Source organism: Dermochelys coriacea, chromosome 1 (genome assembly GCF_009764565.3).
Source record: "Dermochelys coriacea isolate rDerCor1 chromosome 1, rDerCor1.pri.v4, whole genome shotgun sequence".
Lineage (NCBI taxonomy): Eukaryota > Metazoa > Chordata > Testudines > Dermochelyidae > Dermochelys > Dermochelys coriacea.
This window is the reverse complement of record NC_050068.2, coordinates 81,273,504-81,297,550: the sequence shown is the minus strand read 5'-3', so window position 1 is coordinate 81,297,550 and position 24,047 is coordinate 81,273,504. Positions and strand designations below refer to the sequence as shown.

The window sequence follows — 24,047 nt, the reverse complement described above, 5'->3', positions numbered from 1 at the left end:
AATAAACAGGATAGGCACAGAATGAGGGAAGCGGTCTAACACACAAGCAGATTAAACAAGATGATGGCAGCAAACAGCATATTAGTGCTACAATATTTTGTTTGTTTGTTTACTTAGGAGGGGAGAGGCTAGTTGGAAACCGAACAGCGGCTCAGTGGGACTGAGAAAAGGAAAAGAGTACAAGGGGCAGGTCTGGAGTGAAGCTGAGGTGAAGAGACTGTGAAGGAGCGGTGGGGAAAGGAGAGGGCTGGAGCAAACAGCCAATCAGCCCAGGGCAGAGAAAATCCAGTCAAAACTGCAGAAAAGTTTCTGAATGGCCAGAAGTCCCTGCCTTGGCTGTTTCTGCTCCTACCAGCTGGATTCTCTGGCTGGCTCCTCTCTGCAGTTTTCTGCCCTGGCAGGGATAGGGGAGACACTACCATGATCATATATATGCCTTTTAAGTTTTCACAGGCCTCTGCCTATTGTGACTACCAGACCCACTGAGAAAAAGCCTTTTGACACTCAGACGGTTGAGACAGATCTATGCTCTATATTGTGTAATATCTTTACACACTATTCAGCCCATCCACCCATTATCCTTGATAGTTCCATGCAGCTGGAAACTATTTTGCAGGGTAGATAAGTAGTATGATGAAACACCATGTCCCACTTCTCAGCATAACCATTGTTGATGGTTCATGGGGTGGGAAGGAAGTGTACCAAGTCTCCCTGCTCAACTCTACAGGTTCAAGTGGCTTGTCGGCTGTCCAAAAGGATTCCCCTCCCTCTTCCTCCTCAACCCCGGTTTCCCATCTCCCATCAAAGGGTATTCTTGGGCCAGGTAGGGAATTTTGGTCCTTTTGCACCACCCACTGGGGCCAGTACTGAACCGTTCCCTCTAGGGCTGCTATTGCACAAAACAGAGGCAGCACTGCTACAGAGAAAAAAGAAACAGCTCATTATTATCAGATGAGGAACAAAGCAGTCAGGCATGGAGGTGAAGGATTTGCAATGCCCAAGAGTCCCTCTCTCAGTGAGCGAAAGCTAGACTGGAGAATGATCAGGACATAATAATACAAAGTGAAATCCTGCCCCCCTCTCCCCTAGAAATTATTGCTACTCTCTCCATTTTGCAAGATTATACACTTCCTCCACTCCTCAAAAAGAAAAAAAAAAGAAAAAAGTTCTGAGGTCATAGGTGCACTGGCAGTGTCGTACACAGACCACTGAAAAATGCCTAGCAACATCATTCCTAGCTCTAGATAGGTTAGTGCTATCAGTCCTTAGCATTAGTTACTGAAACCCACCAATTTCAAAAGGAGTTAAAACTAAAAGGCACAAGGCAGCTGTACGTGTAATTTTTTAACTCTAACATTTAGTACCTTTAGTTAAAAAAAGTCATCATTCAATAGCAAAGGACTATAGTAACAATTCTTGTGATTCTATTCTCTTACAAACAGTATCTTTTGTTAGGCAAGAGTTTGATCATTTGCCAGGCCAATTTGCTGCCTGCATGTTCTCACCCACAGATGCGGTCAAACAATACAGCACAAACAAACAGCATTCGTTACTTTGTACAATAACTACTGTTAACAGGCCCACCAAGGACAAAGCTACAGTTATTGCAACTCTGAGGGTAGAACTCACATTAAGAACACAATTAGTATTTATGGCAAACAAGATGATTCCACATTACTCTTTCAGTATGTGATCTCAGGAAAAGCTGGACGGGGGAACAAATATATTTTAGATGGAAACGGGTCAAAAACTAATGTTGCTTGTTTTGGAAGCTTTAAGCACCATATGCTAAAAAATCATTTTATAGCCTTTAAACTTCCCTAGGGTTATTTTATTTAGTAAGCACCATTGTTTAGAATCAAATTTACAAAAAGTTTTCATTACACTTGAATTTAAAAACAAATCAAAACAAAAGCACACAAAATAAATATTTCCACAGTACTCACAAAGACAACAGAGCAAGGTTCAGAGAACTCACATACCAAGTTGAAGTCATAAACAGATGGGTTGGAGGAAGAGGGTATGTATGTGTGAGAAAATATGAAATTAATGTAAAAATTTATAAACTCACCAAAAATCTGGAATAGGTAATGATTTTACCCTAGACTGATTCTGAGGCTGCACCGATTAACATAATAAAAAGCTACTACAGCATGCAAGGATTTGCACATCATTGACTGTTGCCGATAGGCAGTCTTCCACCACAGAATATAAGATAAAATGCAAAATAAGGAAACAAAGAATGCTTATGCCTGATTGGTATTTTTCTTAAAGCCCCAGCTCCCAGAGTAAAGTAAATTATGTGAGAAGCGCAGCTTCCATTTTAAAAAATAAAATCAAGTTTCTAGCCCTCATAGCTATGGAGAAAAACTTGAAAAAAATGACCTGAGTATACTCTATATAGGTTCAGAAGATGTGCTGACAGATTAAGCTGTTTGCATGGCACACAGAAAAAGGAATTAAAGTACTGTAACTTGATAATAATCTCAGATGGCCTCAAACAACAAAGTTCAAATCAAATTGGAATTTACAAATTCTTTGGATTTGAGGATTTAGTCTTGGGCTATATTTAGTAAATGGACAACTTTTGGCACACGACCCGTCAGGGAAATCCGCTGGCGAGTCGGGCCGGTTTGTTTATCTGCAGCATCCGTAGGTTTGGCCAATCGCAGCTCCCACTGGCCGCGGTTCACCGTTCCAGGCCAATGGGGGCTGCAGGAAGCGGCGGCCAGCATATCCCTCAGCCCGCACCACTTCCCGCAGCCCCCATTGGCCTGGAACAGCGAACCGCTGCCCACATCTTATTTGCAATGTCATTTGAGCCAACAATTGAAGGTACATTTACAGTATTGGCAGCCCCAAGAATTCAAATGTCATGAGTCAAGCCCCCCCAAAATCATAAGTTTACCTTAAATCATGAGATTTAAAAATTAAATAATAAATAAATAATAATAAAATAAACAAATATTTGCCTTCTATGATAGTTTGGGGCTATGTCCGTGTTCCCAATTTGATTCTGTGAAAACTAAGTTGTATTTCAGGCTCCATTTTGGATATAACTTTGATTCGTCCTTCACTGTACACTGTGTAACCATCCTCTTGGATTGCATCATCTCTCTTCTGTTGGGGGGTGGCGGAGGCTGGTGTCTTGCTGTCACCTACCCTGAATGAGAGAGTCATCCAAGGGCTATCAACAACTGGCTAGCCTTGTCCTGGTGGGACAATGGGGGCAGAGCCATTGATGGTTAACCACCCTCTATGCCAGGAGCCCACAGTGGAGAGGGGTTGGGGATGGAAAAACCCCAGCAGAAGGACAGAAAAAGAAAACGTGTCTAAGACTAGTTTTAAAAAGAGACAGGCTCTCTAGCAAGAGAAGCAGAACAGGCAGGAGTTTCATCAGAAAATTCCAATTCATCAAACCCAAAAAGTTTTGTGGAAACATACCATGTTCTATGACCTTATGACAAACCACAAGCAGGATTCCATCAGAACCGTCTGGTTTTGGTCAGATTGTCCGGTGCTCTGCTAGGGACGCCAGGCTTCCAAGGTCTGTGGCTCTGAGCAGCCCAGCCATCCTAACTGCCCCAGGGCCAGAGTCCTCAGCGCTTCCAGATTCCCAGGGCAGCTACTTTCCTGGCCTACTTGACTCCCACAGCCTGATGAGCCAGCTGCCATGAGAGCCATGCAGCCCAGGAAATTCTGAATTTCAGTCAGCTCTAGGCAAGGGGGACTGGGCCCTGCTGAAGGACACCAACCAAATCTCCCAAGACTTCAGGGAGTGGTTAGAAGTCCAGAGGAAGGGTTGTATTCAGGTGATTGTTTTTTCATAGATCTAGAAATATGTTGTGCTGTCTGACTAAAGTGTATATATTGTGACAGGGTCGGGCCAGATGGCTATAGGAGAGTAATAAAAGGCAGATATAGAAGCCCCAGGCTAAGTACGTCCCTTTTCCCTGGGTAAGGTAACAGGGAAGGTTCTAGAACAATCAGGAACCTTCTGGAGACAATTAAGAAAGGCTGATTAGAACACCTGCAGCCAATCAAGAAGCTGCTAGAATCAATTAAGGCAGGCTAATCAGGGCACCTGGGTTTTAAAAAGGAGCTCACTTCAGTTTGTGGTGTGAGGAGCTGAGAGTGAGAACGTGGACTGTTGGAGGACTGAGGTATACAAGCATTATCAGACCCAGCAGGAAGGTCCTATGGTGAGGATAAAGAAGGTGTTGGGAGGAGGCCATGGGGAAGTAGCCCAGGGAGTTGTAACTGTTGCACAGCTGTTCCAGGAGGCACTCTAGACAGCTGCATTCCACAGGGCCCTGGGATGGAACCCGGAGTAGAGGGCAGGCCTGGGTTCCCCCCAAATCCTCCCAACTCCTGGTCAGACACAGGAGGAGTTGACTTGGACAGTGAATTCAGAAAAATGGCCAAGCTGAGGGCTGCTGTGAAGTTCCAAGGAGAGCAAATCCGCCATTAAGCGCAAAACCCACCAAGGTAGAGCAGGAACTTTGTCACAATATGTTTAAGAAGTTTGTCTGCAAAGCATGTGTTCCTTACGGTATCTCTGCCACTTTATCTCCAAAGAGCTAACCTACACACCAGAGGTCATGGAGGCTGGAACTCTGGGAAAATGTGCATAAAACTATTGGTGGGGGAGGAGAGCTTGGGAGGGCTGAGCACTAGTTCCAGGGTCAAGGCAACTGAGCTATGTTGTTTTGCAACCAAGAGAGGTGTCAAGACATGGGGTCTGCACCTGGGAAGCACACCTGAGAGATGTAGGGCTAGGAGCAGTAATCATAATTATTATTATTATTATTATTATTTATTTGTACTGCCAGAGTGCCTAGGAGTAAGACCCAGGGAGTGTGAAATCACAAGGAATTCAAAGGTTGGATCCAATATAGCAATCTGTTCACTGTCCACAAGGGGGACAGCCAGGACTGTAACACCTTGTGGGGTTTTTTTGTTTGTTTTTTAAATTTTGGGGTATACTCAGGCCATATTTTTGAGCTTTTTCTCTGCAATCATGAGTGCTAGAAACTTTTTTTAAATGTGAGTTTAGATTCTCACTAATTAAATGCCTCCATGGGCTGGGGCTTTAAAGAAAAAAAATTGTGAAATTCATGCTAAAAATTACTAGAGTTGATGTTTGCAGACACCAAATTGTACCTGCAAAATTGGAAGTTAGGCAGAGGCACTTACATATACTAAATTCATCAGGTGCAATATGTTTACACAGTCAGTATCTTGACTTTCTAGCTGTGGTGGTGATTCCAGGTTAATAATCTCAACTATCATCAGATGAGGTAGCCTCTATGCTTTGTTTTAGAAGTTTATTCAGTACTTTTAGAACGATAGCAACAATTTCTTCAGCCATCTAGTTAGCGGTAGGAACTTTGCCATCAGCAGAGAGCCACATTTCTACTGCTTCATGAACATTTGTAGTCACTTTGAATCTATCGTCTCCAACTCTCTCTCCACCCCACACAAACCTCTTGCGGCTTCCTTGATGTTCCTTTTTGCTTTTTTGTTCAGAAGATGCAAAGTGCCTTTTTCCTGAGTGCAAAGCTAACACAAATAACCCCAGCATAAATCTCAGCTGCTCTGATAGTCTGATGTGGGTCTCCCCCCATCCCTCTTGGTGAAGCTGTTCTGCTCTCTATTAAATAACTGAATATTAATTGGGTCAGCAGAGACAAAGAATGACTTTATAGCCCAGTGATTAGGGCACTCACTTAAGAAGTGAGAACTGCCTGTTCAAATCCCTTCTCCTCATCAGGCAGCGGAGGAGAGAACTGGGGTCTCCCACATCCCAGGTGAGTGCCCTAACCACTGGGCTAAAGGTAGATGGTTTCCTTCATCCATGTTGTGTGGAGTTAGGTGGCCTCTGAGCACACCTTCTGAATCAGGCTCTGCCAGAGAGCTAGGCACAGAAATGTGTATCTTTATCCAGTTTAATGATCACACAGGGCTTTACCTGTGAGACAGGCATCCATGTCCGTACCTGAGGCAGCAGTGCATTTCCCCTGAGGCAGGAACTTTTACAGCAAACTGAGGTGCCACATGAGTTTAAGCAACAGCCAAGCAGTGAGTTTTGGGGATCTCAGTACCACCTATATCTGCGGCCATGTCTATATTACAAGCTTCAGTCAATGCAAGTTACATCAGCGTAAAGCCACCACAGTCAGTAGATCACTCATGCAGGTACATACTTGCCTCTTTGCACAAGCATTACACCTGCTTGCTAGGAGTGCTGGTGTCAATGCACAGTGGAGTGCACCATGGGTTGGTATCCCAGTGTGCAACTCGCCATAATCCAGCACACAGTCTTTTGGGAAATACAGGCAATGCATAGTGGGGCAGAAACAAGTGTGCAGGGGTGACTAGGAAGGAGAAGTCAAACTTGCATCATGCCACCATCTCCATCTCATAATGCCATCCCAATCCCATAATTTTTGCTCTTTGTAAAATCTCACAAACCCACAAAGCACTTGTTGCTGTCTGCTATACTGGACAGAAGCATGGATCACACAAAGCTCTGCATCTTTTCATGAGTGTTTCAAACAAAGGACGCATGATCCTTCAGTATTTGCAGAGCCACAAGAACCGCCACAGCAGGGAGGAACATGACAATTTCACAGAGGAGAGAGCACTGTGGGATACAGCAAAAACCACTTCCAGGTTGTTGGTGGCATTAATGGAGCAGCTGCAGACAGTGGAGTGCCACTTCTGGGCCTGAGAAATGAGCACTGACTGGTAGGATTGCATAGTAATGAAGGTTTGGGACAACAAGCAGCAGCTGCAGAACTTTTGGATGTGAAAGGCCACATTCCTGGATCTACGGGCCAAGCTCGCCCAAGACCTCCAGCGCAGGGACACCAGAATGAGAGGCAAACATCAAATTGCTACTAGTTAGAGGGAAATAATTTTGGAGTTGGAAAATCCACAGCAAGGGCCATTGTCATGCAAATGTCCAGGATGTCCTGTGATGCAGGATATTGACTCTCAGCCATGTGCAGGACATAGTCGATGGATTAGCAGCAACAGGGTTCCAGAACAATCATACTGGGTCAGACCAAAGGTCCATCTAGCCCAGTATTCTGTCTTCCAACAGTGGCCAATGCCAGGTACCTCAGAGAGAATGAACAGAACTGTGTAATCATCAAGTGATCCATTCCCTGTCACCCATTCCCAGCTTCTGGCAAACAGAGGCTAGGGACACCATCCCTGCCCATCCTGGCTAATAGGTCCATCTATGGCTTTTTTTTTGAACCCTTTGTTGGCCTTCACAACATCCTCTGGCAAGGAGTTCCACAGGTTGACTATGCATTGTGTGAAAAAATACTTCCTTTTGTTTGTTTTGAACCTGCTGCCTATTCATTTCATTTGGTGACCCCTAGTTCTTGTATTATGAGGAGTAGATAACACTTCCTTATTTACTTTTTCCACACCAGTCATGATTTTATAGACCATCATATCCCCCCCCTTAGTTGTCTCTTTTCCAAGCTGAAAAGTCCCAGTCTTATTACTCTCTCCTCATGTGGCAGCCGTTCCACACCCCTAAAAATTTTTGTTGCCCTTTTCTGAACCTTTTTCAATTCCAATACATCTTTTTCAAGAAGGGGCAACCATATCTGCACGCAGTATTCAAGATGTGGCTGTACCATGGATTTATATAGAGGCAATATGATTTTTTCTGTCTTATCTATCCCTTTCTTAAAGATTCACAACTCTCTTTTTGCTTTTTTGACTGCTGCTGCACATTGGAGAACTATCCACAATGACTCCAAGATTTCTTTCTTGAGTGGTAACAGCTAATTTAGACCCCATCATTTTATATGTATAGTTGGGATTATGTTTTCTAATATACATTACTTTGAATTTATTAACATTGAATTTCATCTGCAATTTTATTGCCCAGTCATCCAGTTTTGAGAAATCATTTTGTAGCTCTTCAGTCTGTCTGGGATTTGACAGCAGATTACCATTTTTAGTCTGGTACCAACCCACCTTGCCACAGACTACATCAACAGAAAGGGCTACCTTTCTGTGGTTATGCAAACATCAGTTGATCACCAGGGATGCTTCACTGACAAAAGCTTTCGCTGTTCAGGAAAGGTGCATGATGCTCATATCCTTAAGAACACAGGACTGTTCAGAAAGCTGCAACCAGGGACATTTTTTCCTCAAGCGGTAGATTTCTTTCAGAGATGTTGCAATGCTAATAGTGATCCTAGCAGATCCAGCCTATTCCTTGCTACCCTGGCTCATGAAGCTGTACACTAGCCATGTCAACAGCACCAAGGAAAGATTCAACGACCAGCTCAGCAGATGCAGAATGACAGCTGAATGCGTGTTTGGTAGATTGAAGGGACACTGGCGGTATTTACTCATGAGATTGAATCTCAGAAAAATATCCCAATGGTTATAGCTGCTTGTTGTGTCCTACATAATATCTGAGAGGCAAAGGGGAAAAAGTTGCCATTGGGGTGGAGAACAGAGGTGGAGTGGCTGTTAGATGAGTCTGAAAAACCAGACACTAAGGGCTATTAGAAGAGCTCAATGTGGAGCTATGGGGCTGAGGGAAGTCTTGAAAGAGCATTTTAACAGTCAGCGACAGTAATACGGTGTGGTAGACTGCTCCACCTGACCCTTAAGTTTGGGGGGCTCTTAGGAACTGTGTTGTACCTTTATGATTATAACACTGTTTGTTAAGAACATAAGAATGGCCACCCTGGGTCAGATCAAAGGTCCATCCAGCCCAGTACCCTGTCTGACAGTAGCCAATGCCAGGTGCCCCAGAAGGAATGAACCTAACTGGTAATGATCAAGCGATCTCTCTCCTGCCATCCATCTCCACCCTCTGACAAACAGAGGCTACGGACACCATTCCTTACCCATTCTAGCTAATAGCCATTAACGGACTTAACCTCCATGAATATATCTAGTTCTCTTCTAAACCCTGTTATAGTCCTAGCCTTCACAACCTCCTCAGGGCAAAGAGTTCCACAGGTTGACTGTGTGCTGAGTGAAGAACTTCCTTTTATTTGTTTTAAAGTTGCTGTCCATTAATTTCATTTGGTGGCCCCTAGTTCTTATATTATGGGAACAAGTAAATAACTTTTCCTTATTCACTTTCTCCACACCACTCATGATTTTATATAACTATCATATCCCCCTTTAGACTCCTTTTTCAAGCTGAAAAGTCCTAGCCTCTTTAATCTGCCCTCATATGGGACCCATTCCAAACCCCCAATCATTTTAATTGCCCTTTTCTGAACCTTTTCTAATACCAGTATATCTTTTTTGAGATGAAGGGACCACATCTGTACGCAGTATTCAAGACAGGGGCATACCATGGATTTATATAAGGGCCATCTACCTATTAATTTTGCAGTACTTCCTGTACCTTTAGAATTATTAGTCTGTGTTTGTCACTAATCCCATGAGTTCTGTTGAACTGTACAATACCAAGTAGTGGGTTATTTCAGTAGCGCTAGGCATTCTGTATCATATGTTGTGAAATAAAAAAATTATATTCCCAAAAATAGATTTAATTGCGTACCAAAACCAGTGCATAGAAACTGTGTGATTAAAAAAACAAATACAATCAAAACTTCAGAAATAAATTAAAGGAACAGAACTAAACAAGACAAAAGAATATTCATGTCCACTTCAATCCATTTTGGCTATACATATATCAATCTTCACGCTCAGTGGTCAGGTTATGTGAAACTGTGATTATCCTTTCTGGCCGCTGGTGTAGAGTAGTAGAGGTAGAGATATGATCCCTGATGCCACATCAAATGATGGGGATTGGGTGGAGTGGAAGGAGGTGCTAAAATGGAGTTAAACCTGTGCTTGTTGAACCCATAGATGCACAAGAGTCTACAGCATCTGTTTACTGCTGAAGAAGTCCCATTACATCCTGGGGCATCTCCCTCTTTTTCCTGTGTCTGAAATATTCACCCTCTAGGCCTTCTATTCATCAGTGGTGTTCAGTATCTCACTAAACACCTCATCCTGAGTCCGCTTCTTTCTCCTCCTAATCTAGCATAGGTATTCCACGAGTATGGTGGGGGGGGGGGGGGAAAGAAAATCACTCAAGGTCACAACAACATCAGCTATAGACAAAACAAACAAACAGAGGTATCATTTTAAGTACAGTCATAACAAAGTGAAAGTTAACATTGCAGAATTCTGTTCCCTTGATCCCGTAAGTTTTAAGCAAGACATGCTTATTCAGGGCCATCCCTAGACATTGTGGTGCCCTATGCTGGCCCCAGGCCTCTGCAGAGGGGCAGCCCCAGGCCTCTGCGGGGGAGGGGAGGCAGGAGTAGGCTTGGGGTGCAGGGGGAAACTGCCCCCAGCACAAGCCGGCGGAGCTGTTTGGGGCCAGGTCTCTCCACTTCCCGCCGCGCCCAACCCCTGCTGCAGTCCCTGGGATGCAGCTCAGGGTAAGGGCTGGAGTGGGGCAGAAGCAGCTTTCCTGGATGGCTCAGCTGGCTGGGGGCATTGGGCTGGCCGCTGGAGAAGCAGTAGGGCAACAGGAAATTTGGTGCCCCAAATGTCCTGGTGCCCTACGCAGCTGCATAGTTTGTGTATGGGTAAGGATGGCCCTGTGTTTATTGATAGTTCAGCTATGGAGCGCTTGCATACCACACAACTCACAGTACCAGCCATAAGTATGGCCCGCCAGAGGGAAGGAGTTGGAGGAAAAATGAGGAGGGAATTCTTCAGTTGCATGAAACAATACAAGTATAGTGCAATGGTTCTGAATACTGGCACGGTTTTCCATAGGCAGTGATGATTTTAGCAGATCTCTCACTCTGGAGGGTGACAAAGGCACAGAGAGCACAGCTGCTGCTGGTGTCCTGAAGCCACTTGAGACCGTATGCCACTAGCCTGTTTACTGCAGTGGTGCCTGCCGAAGTTATCATGTTGTGTTGTGGAAAAAAAGTGTCCTACCACGGAGGAAGAAGAAAGACTTCCATCCCCAGAAACCTTCAGGAAAGGACTGCAGAGTACCTCCATGAAAGTTTCATCAAGTTCCCTCAGGATGATTCAACGGACATTCTGGTATACATAAACAACCTTCCCTGTATCTCCCTCCCTCCCTAACTCTACAGGGGAATGAAAAGCAGATAATAGCTCTACTTTTCTTTGTTGTACCACTACATCTTCTAGTACAAGTAAATTAAATTAATGAAGAAAAAAAACATATGTTATGCTATCTGCCCCATCATTACATTTAAACATTGTAATGGGAAATGCATACACATACTTACCCAAGGTTCCTTCCCCTGCATCAGGCTTGCCCGTGTTAAACTGCCAAGACTGAGGTCCCAAACAGGTCCTGGCTTGCGCCATAGCTGGACCCTTTCAGTGGCATGTATCCCCATCCTCCTCCACCTGGCTATTCCTGGCAGTGGGGGGCGGCGCGTTGTGTCTCGGGTTCCTCTGATGTACCCAGAGTGCTCTGATGGGTGCTGGAAGAGACTCCACCAAGTAAAGCATGCAACTCATTGTAAAAGCACCAGGTCTGCATCTTGGCACTGGATTTTGGTATGCCTGCCACAGTTCCTTCGCTTTCACACAGCACTGCTGCTGATCCCTGTTGTATGTCTTTGCCTGCAACTCCTAGGCAATCTGCTCATAGATGTCCATGTTTCTACCACTGCTTTGTAACAGCACCTGCACAGCATCTTCTCTCCACGAGCCCAGGAAATCCAATACCTCTTGTCTACTCCAGGCATGATCACATCTGGACTGTGTAGCTGGCATGGTCGATTGGGCAGCTGCACACAACAATGGAGAGCTTCTAGGTTTGCTTGCCAAGCCAGGCAATCAGGAAAAGGCATTTCAAAAATTCATGGGGTTGTTAAAGGTGGCGGCGGGCATCTTCTGGTCTCCGGGACCCCTGGGCAGAGTGGAGTTCATGATGGAGGAGCAGCCAGGGCAAACCTGAGTGGCATTGAGACGCTGCACACCAGGTCACAACACCCAGAGTGTGGAGCCTGGTCCAGCCCTGTAAGACAGAAGCCAAGCTGCCACTGCCAGGTCAGTGTGGGTTGAGCTCACTCTCCAATCCACCCACTCCCCTCACCTCCCTTCAATATTGGGGGTGGGGGGGCAGTTTCATACTTTGTCCCAGGCCCCCAAAAATGTCTGTATTGCCCTGGATAGTGTTCTAATTACTGGACCATCCTTCCTCTTCTATGCCTTAATTTTTTATTTATTTATTTATTTTTAGAGAGAACCAACTAGCAATTGTATACCACCTATAAAATAATCCGTGACCATAAACATTGTCAAAGAAACGGCCTGTAAAACACAGTGAGAAAATATTTGACACATTTGCATTTTATTTTAAACAGTGTAATTCCCATTAGATTTAACTGCCACAACCTTTAGTCAGTGCAACTTACACCGAAGAGTACTTTCTATATTAAAAGGCCTGGTCTAAAATAGTTGCCCAGTCAAAAGTTTGTTACCCACAACAGGTTAAGTACGCCTACATTTAAAGCCTGCTTTTGTTGTGTTTTTTTTCCCAGAAGTGTACTGCAGTTGAATACACAAATACATTATCAATGGTCATAATGACATAATGGCAAGCAAAGTGTTACAGAACATTTTCTCAAATATCAAAATTCTTGGCAGTAATCATCAATAGTTGTATTCCCAAAGCACTTTTTCTATATTCAGATGAAAATAATATTATTGTAGCCTAAACCCCAAACTGAAAGCAGTTAAAAATGAAACTATTAAGAATAAACTCTCTCCAACTTTTATATTGCACCGATCCCTGTGGTACCCAAGTAATGTGACTTCACAGGCTCTCAGACCATCTGATTACTGAGGAACCATAGAATACTCCCTGTATTTGTTTCTCTCATTTTCAACAACATAATTTACCTCCAAAATTCTAAGTACCCAGGGTAGTTTCTATCAAAGTAAAGTTAAAGGTTGCTGAGGGAGGAGGAGGGGAGGGGGAGTTAAATCCTTTTCCCACATTAGTTTAATATAATCAAGAACAGTCAAATACAACTTCAAATACAGTAGAACGTGTTTGATTAAATGACTTTTCAACTTTAGTTTAGCTAAAGAATATTTGTTAGAAGATACCTGAGAAAAAGTTTTTAAAAGAACAGTTCAGTTCTAACTCTACAAAGATTTTTTTGGAAAAAAACAAAAACAAAACACGCATGCACAAAACAAAACTGCCTGTCCTAGAGCATATAAGAGATGGGAGTACCTGAAGAAGTTTATTTCATACGTTATTACACACCAGTCAACTTCTTTATAAAATTGTTGTACAAGGCCTCAAAATTAACTTTGAGTCTCAGCTGGTGTACCTCCATTTAAGTCCCTGGATATACCTGCTGAGGATCTGACCCAATATGCATAATATAGCATTCCTGGAAAGGCATAATCAGAAGGTCTGTCTGAATTGTTATATTTGTGCACTTTTATTTGGCACTGCATAGCAATACATTCAGTGGTGTTTCTGGAACCGTTCAGTTATTACAAAATTCAAACCTAATGAGATCCAGTCTATCACTTTCCAATTAACTACCAGCAGTCAGTTACATGCCCAGCTTAAGGTTTTGTCCTCCCTCTGATCCTTTGACATCGGTCTCTCTGGTCAGAATGTCCCGCTCCTCTAGGAGGGTTAACAGGGCCTCAGAATTAAGATGTCCTTCTGGTGGAGTTTCCTTGTGGCTGGATCCCCCTTCTTCAGAGTCCAGCTCTCACCTACGCCAGCCAATCTCCCCAGGTCTCCTCGGCTACTTCCTCTGGGGTCTTAGGAGATGGTCAATGCTTCAGAGAAATACTCCCAATCCTGACCCAAGATAATGGCGTAGGCTAGTGTTGAGGCCAGCCTCACTATAAGGGACTTAGTGTTCTTCCCAATAGTCAACAGCACTCATGCACTGGGATAGGATTTAACGTCCTCATGAATACATTGCAGGAAGATGGTTCCAGACCCTGAAGGCCCCTGGAAGACTAAGTTGTCACAGACTAGGGCATGCCCACATCTAGAATCCACAAGTCCCATAATCTCAGATCCATTTATCTGCACAGAGACAGTTACTTTTGCTAGGGTGGGCTTATGGGCATGGCTTTCTGCCATCCACACCTGTCAGTCACACTCCCTATACAAGCATTCATGATACTGGTGACCCAGGCACCCATGTGAAAAGCATACCCCTGCAGTTGGCTGAGGAGCCACTGGACAGGGGCCTGATATCTGGGGGCACCCTTCCGTAGCTGCCTTGTCTAGCTCTCCCTCCTGGCCTTCAGGCAGGGGAGTCCACATGGTCCCAAGGTCCTTTGTCCGGGCTTGGGTCAGACAGGCTGGGGTTTCCTATGGATGGCAGGCTTGGTAGCCAGCTGGGCTCCTTAAGAGGCTTCAGACACCACCCTGTCTGCTCACCAGTTCCCAAGGTTGGACACTCCTTTGAGTCAAGGGAATCCCATGGCCTCCAGCAGCTGCTTGGGCAAGGCAGTTAGGGCTGTCTCTGCTGATAAATAATTCTCTATTAGTCATACCATGTTGGCTAGGAACTCTGGCTGGTGTTTAAGCACCCAGCCCCTACCCGCAGACAGGTGAACTGCTTCACCAGAATGAGCTTGGCCACCTTGAGTCCAGTCTGCATCTCTCGCTTCAACCATCACCAGCACAGGTTCCCTCAGTTTCTAGGCAACCATGCGGGGTCGGGCTCCTCTGGGGTATTTCTCCCCCAGAACTTCTTTCAGGTAGTCTCCTCCATGATGTTGAGGTAGTCCAATATAGCTGCTTTCACCCAGGGACAGATGCTGCAAGCAGACTGGTCCCATCAGGTACAGTGCCAACACATGGCCAAGCTGGCTAGGTGTCCTTTGGGCTGCCATTGCCACCCATTCAACTGTTACTAAGAAGCTCTCTGGGTCTTAGGGCCCATCTTTGTGAGTTTCATGGATACGGGAGGGGGTCCCCTGGCTCTGGCTTATAGCTCCTGGGGACCGGCAGGACCTTGGGGCTGCTTTAAGGCCATGACTTGTTGTGCAATCGTTGCTGCTGTTCCTGCTGTCGTGCCCCTAAATCTCAGACCAGCTGTTGCTGCTGGGCAGCCATTTACTGCAGGAGCTGTTGCTGCTGCTGGGCTACCTGTTCTTGCTGCTGGTTCTCAGTCATCCACTTAAATAGACACTCTAGGCCATTTCAACTAACCTCCCAAACCCAGGTCTTCTGATCTGGGATTATCTGACCGTTTGGATCCGTCAGTCCACCCTCTCTCCAGGAGTGGGAAAGTTGCCCACATTCTCCACCAAATTGTGATAGTCTTTGCTCATGGGGGGCATAGGCCCTTTGACCTGCAGAGGTGTTTGTGGTATGGGAGCCAGGATCCTTCCATTCCACTGGGCTCCAGCCCAGGGTCTAGTAAGGGCAACAAAAGGGTCTGACACCCAATTTGAATTTTAGCTACATGAGGCCCAGTTATGCAAAGTGCAGGATACCCTCCAACTTCTGTTCAACTTGAGGGCACTAAGCTGCTCTCATAACCTGTGGGTCAACCAAGCAAGCATGAAGGGATTGTTCTCTGCATTCCTATTTATGTGCTTTTGTCTTCAAGCTAGGAGAGGTCTTCATCTTGTCGTCAGTTTGCTCTCTATATCTAAGAAAGAAGTGTCCCACATTTCATTAGCCATAGTTTGAGAAGTATGTAGCCTCTCTTCCTTATCTATACTAGGGGGTTTTGTTCTTTTTCCAGACAGAAGTCTCATTAATCTCTTGTATCTGTTTATTGGATGGGTTTAGTTTAGTCTGCCAAAGAAACAGTTTTTAGACCTACAATGATAGCACTTTGTCTGAATGGCCTTTTCCATAGTTTTGGCAACATTATTTATCATCCCCTGAGAAACTGTTCCTTCATGATCCCCAGAGTATTGATATTTTTTCCCAGAGTGCTAGTTCTAGAGTTATCAGTGCCACCAGTACTTATTTTCCCATTAATTTTCTATATAGTACATATTATTCCTTTTGCATTGTAATGCAACATGAGCAGTCACAATACCATTGATTTGGGGAAGTCCTTTTTGCAGCAGCTTTAATCATGGGCATTGAAAGAGAGAAGGAGAAGTCAGGAGTAGCATAACTAGCAGTCTCAACATGTCTGTTACTGGAAGTACTAGTAGGGTTGCTGACTTTCCAGTTTTTCAAAACCGGACACTACATGGCCCCCCATCACTCGCTTCCACCCATTCACGTCGCTCACACCCCTCAAAGTCATTTGCTCTTCTGGGACTCGCGTGCTGCCTGCAAAGCTGGGCTCAGAGGAGTGATGGGGAGAGCAGGGGTCAGGTCTCTGGAGCAAGGGGCTGGAGAGAGCCGGGGTTCCGGGAGGCTGAGAAGGCGGGACAAGCTGTCACGGGCAGTGAACCCAGCTGCCAGCCCTGCTCCTCAAATGCCATGTACTGTCAGGACCCTCCTCCTTCAGCAGCAGCCGCTCTTCCCACCCTCCCGGCAGCAGAGGCCAATTGCAGTTACTGTGCTGACCATACACTGCACAGGTCCTGTCAAGGTTCTTTCCCCACTCTGAACTCTAAGGTACAGATGTGGGGACCTGCATGAAAAATTCCATAAGATTATTTTTAACCCAATTTAGGTTAAAACTTCCCCTAGGTACAAACTATTTTATCTTTTGCCCTTGGACTTCATTGCTGCCACCACCAAGCATCTAACAATTATATAACAGGGAAAGAGCCTGGAGCTTGGAAAAGTCTTTCCCCCCAAAACCCTCCCAAACCCTACACCCCCTTTTCTGGGAAGGCTTGACAAAAATCCTCACCAATTTGCATAGTTGAACACAGACCCAAACCCTTGGATCTTAAGAACAATGAAAAAGCAATCAGGTTCTTAAAAGAAGAATTTTAATTGAAGTAAAAGAATCACCTCTGTAAAATCAGGATGGTAAATACCTTACAGAGTAATCAGATTCAAAACAGAGAATCCCTCTAGGCAAAACCTTAAGTTACAAAAAGACACAAAAACAGGAATATACATTCCATTCAGCACAGCTTATTTTATCAGCCATTTAAACAAAACAGAATCTAACGCACATCTAACTAGATTACTTACTACGTTCTAAGACTCCATTCCTTTTCTGTTCCAGGCAAAACAGCACACAGACAGAGAGAACCCTTTGTTCTTCCCCCCTCCCAGCTTTTGAAAGTATCTTGTCTCCTCATTGGTCATTTTGGTCAGGTGCCAGCAAGGTTATCCTAGCTTCTTAACCCTTTACAGATTAAAGGGTTTTTCCTCTGGCCAGGAGGGATTTTAAAGGTGTTTACCCTTCCCTTTATATTTATGACAGGTCCCCTTTTGACTGAACTTTCCAGTCAAAAACCTAGATACCTGGCAACCCTAAGTACCCAGTGAATTTCTAGTACTTAAGTTCTAACCACCATTTAAGCCATGGAAAAAAAATCAGTCCCCATACAAGCTGCAGGTTATCTTTTTTCCCAAAAACCTTTGTCAGAAAGAATGTTTGTAAGGAGACTTGTTCAGATTCAAAAAGTTATGACTGTCTGTTGTATAACAAGATTACATAGACCAGAGAACAGTGTTGGGTATACTACAGAAAGCATTAGTCTACTGTAGCCTCTTTTCCAGGCAAACAATTTTCACATATTCCATAGGACAGAAACAGCCCACATTTTACATTGTAAATGAAAGGTGTATTATGGCCCTTTTCTAATACCTTTGCCCAGGAATTTTGGCACTGTTTCCCCCCCCCCCCCCCAAGAAAATTAAGCTTCTCTTTTTTAATCTCTTTGATTTTGTAATTGGCAAAAGCCCGGGGATTTTATTTTCAGTACACACCATCCCTTCCCGCCCCGGAACACCCCACCTAGATTTTGTTTGGTTTAAAACCATGTGAATTAATTCTATGTTTCTCTCTCTCCCCCCACTCCCCCCCTTTTTTGGCAAAATTAGGTTATTATATTGATTTTAGGATTATAAAATGTGTCCTGCCGATGATCTGGGAACATGCACATCAAAAATCTCACTGTGATGAATGTGGGAGTGCTTGATAATTAACACTGATCTGTACCTCAATATGGTTCATGTATCTAACTTCTGAGACTGTCTGTTCCACTCTCAAAGACCAAACACTATTTCAACACACTCCCCCACATGTAAATACTGTCACAAGGCCACTGATCACAAGCCATTAAGGCTGAATGAGTAACTGTCTCACAGGGGCAAGGTCCCAGATGGCCTGCCTGTCTGATTAGGAAAAACCAGTCTGATACAAAAGGAAGACATCACACCTGGGCCTTATAATGATATCTATTGGGTGATATATGGTAATTGCATCCAGACATACATGGGGTGAGGGTGAGGACCTAGAGGAAACAGACTGGGAATAGAGTATCTGGGAGTTAAACTGAGACCATGCTGGCTCTGAAGAGCTCCTTGGCTTCATAAAGGAATGTAAGATAATGCAAGATACAAGGTAGGGGAGGTAATATTTTTTATTGGACCAACTTGGTTCTGCGAAGCTCGAAGGCTTGTACCTTCCACCAACAGATGTTGGTCCAATAAAAGGCATTACCTCACCCATCTCGTCTCTCTCATATCCTGGGACCAATACAGCTACAACACTGCAAATAAAAGTTGGTTCTGTTCTGCGCTTCTTGTAACTTAAGAGGGCAGCCCATCTAACTTAGCTTGTAGTGAAGCATAAGTTTAGATGAGACTAAATGTGTGTGTCTGTTTTAAAATCCTTTGTTCAACTGCTAAATAAAAAATTTGTTTTAAGAAGGCTGTTGTTCACTATATCACTAGTCATAGGCTACTGAAGGGAAGAAACACAGGTCCCTGAAATCCAGTTGGACTTGGAGGGTGATAACAGGCTGGTATACACCAGGTGCTATACCCAAGTCCCAGTCTAAGAGCAAAAGAATTGCATGATTCCACCCAGAGACAGGAAAGAGAAGAGGCCCAAGATCTGAACTGGGAGAAGTTTTTCAGGTAGGCAGGGCTAAGGCTACTAACAACTCAGACCGAAGTTAAAAGTGAATAATGTAGCTGGAGTCGACATAGCTTAAGTTGACTTACCCCGGTGTCTTCACTGCGCTGTGTTGACGGGAGATGCTTTCCGGTCGACTTACCTTACTCTGGTCAGGGAGCTGGAGTATCAGGGTCCACCAGAGAGCGCTCTGCCCTTGATTTAGTGGGTCTTCACTAGACCTGCTAAAATCGACACCAGCTGCATCGATTGCAGCAGCATCGATCTCCCCATAGTGAAGACAAACCCTCAGCCTCACCCCTTCCCCTGCACATCCAGAGAGAACTGTGCCACAAGGAAGGGCGACAGTGAAGATATACATGTGATCATGTGCATATCTCAGCCAAGAGGTGGCTCTTCTCATCTCTATTAGCACTACAAGAACATTAGCACTAATAGCTTTAGCAGTGCTAATAGAATTATTTCTTCTGCTAATTTTAATAGCGTTGTTACCGTTAGTATTGCTATGGGCAACCAGATCTGCTTGCCCCAAAAACACAGGAGCGAGATGAGACACACTACAGAATCTGGAGCCCAAGGTAAAATTCTTGCATTATAGAATGAACCCCAATATAATACTGTAAGCAGGTGGAATTCCCATCCTTCTCTTAATATTTTCACATACTGCACCTAATCCAAACTCACCCCTTCGCTGGGGTTTAGCTTTCTTGGTAATTCCAATAATAAAGTATCAAATCTCAGCATAAGCTTTCTCCCTAAGCATAGCTGTTCCTAGAACTTCTGTCCAGGTCAGTCCCAAGATCCCTCCACCTCCAAGAGACACACTCCAACCACAAGATCCAGCTGCCCTTATGGCTTAACAGGAATTACCCAGCATCTTTGTGCAGGATTCAAGTCCCTGACAGCAAGAGAGTCCTGAATACTCTATGCAGGGTTTTCGAGTCTGCCACCCTATTTCTCACATAATTTGTTTTTCTACACAACACTTGATGTCTCTGCTGAACCAAAGTGCAAAATTTAGAAGTTAAACTCAAATCCAGGAGTGCCCCTCAGGGCTCATAGGCTAAATATAACTGGTGTCCCAATGAAGCACTTAAAAAAAAATCTCAACACTTTCTCATAAGAATCAAACTGGGCAGCGTGCATAAAATGCACATCCACGCTAAAAATGTCAGAAATAAAAAAGTCTGTAAAATCTGATTTTCATACTTCTAAACATCAAACAGTAGAAAATCATGAAAGTCTAGGATAAAGAAAAGCCTTGATGGCTAAAATGACTACTAAAGTTAGTGAGAATGTATTTGAAATACCCAGTGGGTACATTCAGGTCTCTCTCTCTCTCTCTCACACACACACACACACACACACACACGTCCGTCTCCTAAAGGCACCATTTTCAAGTCTTGAGTATGGATCTGTTGGCATTTATGGAAAGAGACAACAGTAGATCCGAGAGATGAGATATGGCATTATCATGATTTGTATTGTAGCAATGCCCAAAATGCCCATCATACTAAGCACTGCATAAAACATAACAAAGACACAGTCCCCACCCCAAAAAGCATGCAGTCTAATCATAGGACAGCCGAGAGGTGGATAGAACAAATAGCTGGGGAGCACAGCATAATCACCAGACCATTAGAGCATCACAATAAGCAGTGGTAACAGCACACTAGCTACTAAACATTGTCAACTCTTTTGTACGCATTTGATAAAGTTACATTTGCATATTACTGTTTCTGCTGTCCAACTCCTGAAGTATATCAATATAGTTAATGCACTGCTGCTAAATCCTCTTACTCCAGTGACATTTGCCAAGATAAAAGCCACCCTGCAGTTTATTTCAAGGTAACTTTTAAAAGTTACCACCACCACCACCGCCACCGTCTTTCTAGACATTTCCAATATTACTAGAGATGGGCCTGAGCTAAAAACTTTATAGATTCACAGATTCCAAGGCCAGAAGGAACCATTGTGATCATCTAGTCTAACCCCTGTATAACACAGGCCATAGAAATTCACCAGAAATAATTCCTGGCACAGATCTTTTACAAAAACATCCAATCTTGATTTAAAAGTTGCCAATGATGGAGAATTCACTATGAGCCTTGGTAAGTTGTTCCAATAATTCAGTAGTTTTCTATCTTTTTTCATTTGCGGATCTCTCAAAAAAATCTTAATAGAGATGTGGACCCTTATAGAAATCTAAGGTATAGTCTGCAGACCACCAGAGGTCTACCAACCACAGATTGAAGACCACAGCAATAGTTAATTACTCTCACAGTTAAAAATTTACACCTTATTTCCAGCCTAAATTTATCTATCTTCAACTTCTACTGACTGGATCTTGTTACACCTTTTTCTGCAAGACTTAAGAGCCCATTATCAAATGTGTGTTCCCCAGGTAAATACTTATACACTTAAGTCACCCCTTAACCTTCTCTTTGTTAAGCTTTTCTAATCCTTTTACCATTTTTGTGCCTCTCCTCTGAACTCTCTCCAATTTATCAACATCCTTCCTGAATTGTGGAGACTAGAACAGGGGGTCACACCAGTGCCAAATATAGAGGGAAAATAACTTCTACTCCTACTTGAAATTCCCCTGTTTTGCATCCAAGGATCACCAAAAGAGCTAAAACCACAGCATCACACTGAGAGCTTATATTCAGCTGATTATTCATCTCGATTCCAAAATCTGTTTCCATTCATTGCTTCCCAGGATAGAGTCCAGGTCACAGTGTACATCACCCACTGCTGGGCTGGTGCCTCCTGTTGGCCGTCTTGGGAATCAGCTCAAGGCTGATGTTCCCCATCCACAGTCTGCGCACTGTCACTCCATCTCTGCAGTCTGCCTGTGGCCTCTCTCGCACCCACAGAAACCACAGCATCCGCTTCATGACTCAGCCCTCCGTCAGTGTCCCTATCCATTCCCCCCGCTTCTGGGGGAGTTTATTCAGCCACTTCCCCAGTGGCAAATGTAGTCAATTGTCCCGCCACTTCCCCAGTGGCGAGTGGGGAGGACCCAAGCCTGCCCACGATTCTGGGTTCCAGCCCAGGGACCCTATGGATTGCAACCTCCTGCTGAGCCCCTGCCTCTACTATCACTGCATTTCCTTGAGCCATTTCCCCACAGCACCTTCCTCAGTCTCAGCAGCCTGTCTGGAGCTCCTTCTCTTCTCCCTGGGTTTTCTCCTGCACTGCTCTGTCCAAAGTGCTACAGGGTTGCAGCTTACCCCAGACAGTTGTTCCTCCTCGATCTCCAGGCTAATACTGACTCTGCTCTGTCCTGTGGCTCTTCTTATATGGACAACTGGGCCCTGATGGGCTGTTCCTCACAGCCTCTCTCCTACTAGCTTCTTTCTGTGCAGCCCCACCAGGGCTCTTGCCAGTGTGGGGCGGACACTCCATCACATTCCCCCATCCTGTAAGTATGGCCTACAATTATTTGTTCCTAGATGTATATATTTGCATTTAGCAGTGTTAAGACACGCATTGTTTGCTTGCATCCAGGCCATCAAGCAAGCCTGATTGTTCTATATCAGTGATCTGTCTACTTCATTATTAATCACTCCCCCAAATTTGGGGTCATATGTAATCTTTATCAGTGATGATTTTATATTTTCTTCCAGGTCATTGATAAAAATGTTAAATAGCATAGGGCCAAGAAAAGGTCACTGTGGGACACCACTAGAAAAACACCCCCTTGAGGAGGAGGATTCCCCACTTACAATTACATTTTGGGACCTACCAAATAAGTCATCTTTTAATCCATTTAATATCCATGTTCTTTTTATATCATTATGGAATGTTTGTTCAAACTCATCTCTACAAAAAAATCTCAGAAGTATCGAGCAATATTTACATTTAATCACACAACCATCTAACTTCCGCACTCACACAGGTCTTAAATAAAAGCAGTACTTGTGGCACCTAACAAATTTATTTGAGCATAAGCTTTCGTGGACTACAGCTCACTACTTCATCATCACTTCATCCCACATTACAATATGTGTAATGGACTTAGCCACTCCCAGTCTCTATTCAAAGCCAAGCTAATGGTATCTAGTTTGCATAATTAATTCAAGCTCAACAGTTTCTCATTGGAACTACTGTGCTAATAAGCGATGGTCACATAACCACCACCCTATACTGGAAACCTACTGACCGCTATACTTACCTACATGCCTCCAGCTTCCATCCAGGACACACCACACGATCCATTGTCTACAGCCAAGCTCTAAAATACAACCACATTTGCTCCAATCCCTTAGACAGAGACAAACACCTAAAAGATCTCTATCAAGTATTCTTAAAACTACAATACCCACCTGCTGAAGTGAAAAAACAGATTGACAGAGCCAGAAGAGTACCCAGAAGTCACATACTACAGAACAGGCCCAACAAAGAAAATAACAGAATGCCACTAGCTGTCACCTTCAGCCTCCAGCTAAAACCTCTCCAGCGCATCATCAAAGATCTACAACCTATCCTGAAAAATGATCCCTCACTCTCACAGATCTTGGGAGACAGACCAGTCCTCGCTTACAGACAGCCCCCCAACCTGAAGCAAATACTCACCAGCAACCACACAACAAAAACAGGAACCTATCCTTGCAACAGAGTCCAATGCCAGCTCTGTCCACATATTTATTCAAGTGACGCCACCACAGGACCTAATCACATTAACCACGCCATCAGGGGCTCGTTCACCTGCACGCCTATCAATGTGATATATGCCATCACATGCCAGCAATGCCCCTCTGCCATGTACATTGGCCAAACCGGACAGTCTCTATGCAAAAGAATAAATGGACACAAATCTGACATCAGGAATCATAACATGATAACACGATCATAATCATAACAGGAATCAAAACCGGTAGGAGAACACTTCAACCTCTCTGGCCACTCAGTAAAAGATTTTAAGGGTGGCAATCTTGCAACAGAAAAGCTTCAGAAACAGACTAACGAGAAAGTGCTGAGCTTAAATTAATATGCAAACTAGATACCATTAACTTGGCTTTGAATAGAGAC

At 44.2% G+C, this 24,047-nt stretch overlaps 1 protein-coding gene across 3 annotated transcripts in view; it reads right to left on the bottom strand.

Annotated features, from left to right (window-relative positions):
* SLAIN1 (SLAIN motif family member 1) overlaps nucleotides 1-24,047 on the bottom strand; it is a 73,699-nt gene that overhangs the window by 24,737 nt on the left and 24,915 nt on the right. Inside the window, exon 1 of one of the 3 annotated variants that reach the window (XM_038387959.2) lies at nucleotides 3,445-3,819. The exons of the other annotated variants lie outside the window; for them this stretch is intronic. The gene's annotated coding sequence lies outside the window, so the exon portion shown is untranslated. Of the gene's footprint in view, nucleotides 1-3,444; nucleotides 3,820-24,047 lie in introns of those variants that run through there. 3 annotated transcript variants of the gene reach the window in all.